A 4,434-nucleotide genomic window follows, 5' to 3' on the forward strand; every position below is an offset into this window, starting at 1 on the left:
AGGTCGAGCTTGACATTGATGAGAACAATATCTTCTTGTGAATTCATCCGAAGATGTCAATGATCTCGATCATGTGGTCTTTGGAACGTAGTGTCGTGCGTCCCTAGGCTTCAAGGTCATCACCATTGATTACCAGCAAATATCACAGCTTCAATGATGTGTCTTCTCCATTGTTCTTGCTCTACCCAAGGTGTCGGGATTGGAAGATGCTCCTGTGCTTCGTGTTGATGATCCGAATGGTTTCCTTCCTTGATAGCATCACTCGATTAGAAGTATATCGAGCATCCCACTGGAGAAGATAGGTGGTGTCGTGGTTCTTCTAATCTTGTTGCCTCCGGCTTTGGTCAACTTCAAATCATCATCTTTTGCGTACCCAGCCTTCCAATCATCCTTTGACATCGTCATCTCCTTCTTCGTCGGTTGCTACTGCCTCTGTCCTCATTGAATTCCCCTTCATCCAGTGCAGAACATGTACCAAACTTCTACTCCATTGCAAGGTGCATCAAATTATCTTTCCAACAAATGGTCATTTGCCCCAATTGGACTCCGAATAAAGAAGTTATGCTTGTTTTATTACGGCGCTGCAATCTGTCCAGAGGGATTTCAGAACGCACAGCGTTGAAAGATTTTACCATAACTCTTCACACCGATCTCCAAAGTTGACGGTTCTTGATCCGTTGGAAAGAAGACTTGATGGAGCTTCAAAATAATTTATTATTTGCTCATGGTACTTCTCTGATCTTGGACAAAAAACTCATCACAACAGTAACACTTCATAGATGATGATGATCGCACGATTTTCTTCGCGGGCATGCTTCATACCTATTGCTTGAACATACAATTCTTCCCAAAAACCTTAGTCTTTAAAATTAATTAACACAGCGGCGTACCTTATTTATCATATTTTCCTTTGGGGAGTGGGGACTCGATAGCGGATGCTGGGCCACTAACAAAATTTAGCACCTACCACTAAAGAGGGAATCTTGATGTTGTTGCCGTCATCTTGTTGCCGATTGTTGAAATTTGTTGAAGTGGATTATGGACTTCTCAAAGTCCAAGTTTGGTGTCTAGCTTTTTCCACCTGCTTTCAAGGACACAAACAAGAAAACAAGGGTATATGCAATAATAAAAATTAGGGTTAGTCCAAAAAACTAGATAGATCGCCCTAGGGTTCGAGTTGCCGATCCCCGGCAACGGCGCCAGAAAAGCTTGTTGACGCTCCTTAGCGCCCCAATTTATATACCGCAAGCGCACGGGATCGTGTAGCTTTTCCCTTAGAGTATTCCCCCAAGGTTTATCAATCCGTGGATCGACAAAGAACTACCCAAGGTTTTCCATCTAATCTAACGGATCTATCCTAACATGAAGCATGAATTGCACATATAGAGTAAACCTTTGATAGATATGAGTGTTGTGTAAAGGTTGATCTCATCCATGAACATAGGCGTAACCATAGCAGAACCAAAGACATGACTAGACCTATTGTCATCTAGTTGTAGTTCAAGCTAACGAGCAAATAAATCATGCATCTCAATCAATGGCATCTTTAAACCCAAAATCTCCAATCCGATCCTTCGATACCCCATCTACTTAAAGCAACGCCCTGTCACGACGCCCCCCCTTTGGACGAAAGTACCCTGAAGCAAGTCGAACCCCCTTTGGTAGTTCCACCATGAACCTCTAGCCACCATGACTACAAGATCATGCTAAGCGATCTATCTCGATAATAGATATAGGATGAAGCAAACCCAAAGAAAAAAACGAAATCGAAAGAGAGAACATGGTCGCTAAAAGATTCGGAAGACATGATTATCATTACTCACATAATAGATTCGTTTGGATCGTCACCACCGAGTACATACCATTGACGACTCCAACTAGCTCATGAACTCCACCATGGCACAACCACACAGGGAGGCCATGGCGGCTAGGGGCGGCCTAAGCCATCTCCTAGACAACTTCGAAGACTTGCGGCGGCCGTCGTCTCCCTCCAGTCTTGGCCCTAGGTTTTCGTCGAGTTTTGGGTGGATGGATGCCCCGAGTTGAATAAGGTGCGAGCTATTTATAAGCCAAGGAAGCCACCGGTCGAAGGGGAGGCCGAACCGCCTCGGAAACGGGTTAGGCCGGCCGGCTCATGGGCCTAGGCCGGCCGGCCTACCCTCTTTCGGGCCCGCTTCGGTCTCATCTTTCGCGTGTAGACTCCTCCCATATTCTAGAGTTTATGTCCTTCATGATTGCACCCCTTTGGACGTCGTTATCTTGGAGATATCTTCGAGGAAAGGATAGGATAGAGAATCCTTCCTTAAATCTTCATTTGCTTTGCTTAATCCTGAAGTATCTTGATCTCATCTTCATGGGCTTGGTCCTTTGGGCTCTCTTGGAGGACGGATGTGCATGAATAGGCTTCGAATCAACATGGGCTTTGGTCCTTCCTTTGGGCTTTGGCCTTCGTCTTTCTCTGTGTTAGCGCTCGATCACGGGCCTCGTCATTTCATGCTCCAAAATAGGCCAAAAACCTACAAAAACGAAGTTCCTCCAAAATATATGTGCAAGTGTGAAAATGACCAATAATTAGGCCGGGGTTAGGACGGTTAGTGATTTTGATATTAAATTCATGCCATTATCAAGGATAAACAAGGGATAAAAGGGGTACTTAAGGAGCGCCAACACTCTTGCATCAACATCTGGGACGAGGAACACGCAGCATCATTACTGGTTGGGTCCGGACCGCCGGGTCAGGACACCGACAACATGGCATATGTAGTAATTGGAGTGATTACTGAGTTGAGCATTTCGAGTAGGAGAGAAGCGAGGAGCAAACTGAGAGTCTTCTCTCCACTTTATCCATCATTGGTGTTAGATCTTCCATTCTGGGCTTTGTAGTTCCCATTGGTAAGCCTAGATAAGTGAATGGAAGGGAGCCAACTTGACAACCAAAAACATTGGCTAGGTCAAGCATCTTTGAGTGTGAAACATTGATCGGAATCATGAAAGACTTGTTGAAATTTACCACCAGGCCAGTAGACTCAGCAAAGAGATTGATTAAATTCTTTAAATGAATAAACTGGCTGGGATCAGCTTGCATCAGAAGTAAGGTATCGTCAGCATATTGCACAATCGGGAAATCATTGGTTGATTGCAGTACTGGGATTTTCAGGTGCCCGTTGGAGCAAGCATCATTGATAATTGTAACACCCTAAATTTCAAATCAGGAACCCAAATAAATTTCATTAGTTTTGTTATAGGCCGATAAGGTTTTATTTGCTTTATCTTGCATTTTAGAGCATTTATCGGGAATTAAATAATTTATTTAGCCTTAAAATAAATATAAGGAAAATAGGTTGTGAGCATTCATGCCGCTTTGCATCTTTTATTTGTCTGTTGTTCAGATTGAGTTTGAATTCTTGAATTCAAATTTAATTTGAATTTGTTTGAATCAAGTTTTTTTTAAAGGAAAATGGAAAACCTTTGTTCCTCTCTCTCTTTCTAGCCCAGCCCAATCTCTCTCTCTTTCTTTTTCTTCTTTTCGCCGCAGCCCAAACTAGCCCAATCTTTCTTTCTTTTTCTTCTTTCTCCCACAGGCCGAATCCACTCTCGAGGCCCAGTTCCCGTGCCCCAGCCCAACTCCCGTTCTCTCCCCTCTCTCTCTCTCTAACCCGAGGGGTCCGCCCGTCGGTGGCGTCCCCTACCTCGGGTTTGAACCGGACTCGCGGAGGAGCCCGAGTCCGACCCTGCCCCGCGCCGCGTTCCCCTTGGGCCCGCACGCCCAGGCCCCGGCCCCGCCCTAAAAAAGCAACGCCGCGCCCCCCTGACCTCGCCAAACCCGCAGCCGCCGCCTTAGCCTTTGCTAACCCTAGCTCACAAAGCCGCCGCCTTCGACGAGTTCGGAGCTCGCCGCCGTGCCGCCGTTCCGCTCTGCTTCCTCGACGACATCGCCGCTCCGGAGCTTCACTGTGGTGAGAGAAACCTCGCCGACCCCCTCTCTTTTCCTATCTCGCCTTCTTGCCGGCGCACTAGCTCGCCGGAGCGCCGCTCCGCCGCCGCGCTCGCCCTCCGCTGCCCTGCACATCGCGCGGACCCCGCTACCGCATTCGCGATCTCGCGAGCTCACTCCCCGTCCAATCCCGAGCCAAAACCCCCGACCGGACGGCCGATTCAGGTCAAGACCGGCGAACCGCCGCCGCGCAGTCTTGCCGCCGGTGCACTGCGCTGCAGCCCCAAACCCCCTCCCGATCTCAGCCGCCAGATCCAAAATAGACGATCCAGATTAGATCCAAACCAAGTCAACAATCCCATACCGGTCAACCCCAGGTCGTTTAGCAAAAGAGCCCCTCTGTTTTTCTAAAATCAACCCGCAGTCCAAGCCTTTTGAAAAATAATCCCAGTTTAGTCCTTTTCTTTATGTTTTAGCCCTAATATTTCAAAACCTCTACA

This window comes from Panicum virgatum, chromosome 2K (assembly GCF_016808335.1).
Source record: "Panicum virgatum strain AP13 chromosome 2K, P.virgatum_v5, whole genome shotgun sequence".
Classification (NCBI taxonomy): Eukaryota; Viridiplantae; Streptophyta; class Magnoliopsida; order Poales; family Poaceae; genus Panicum; species Panicum virgatum.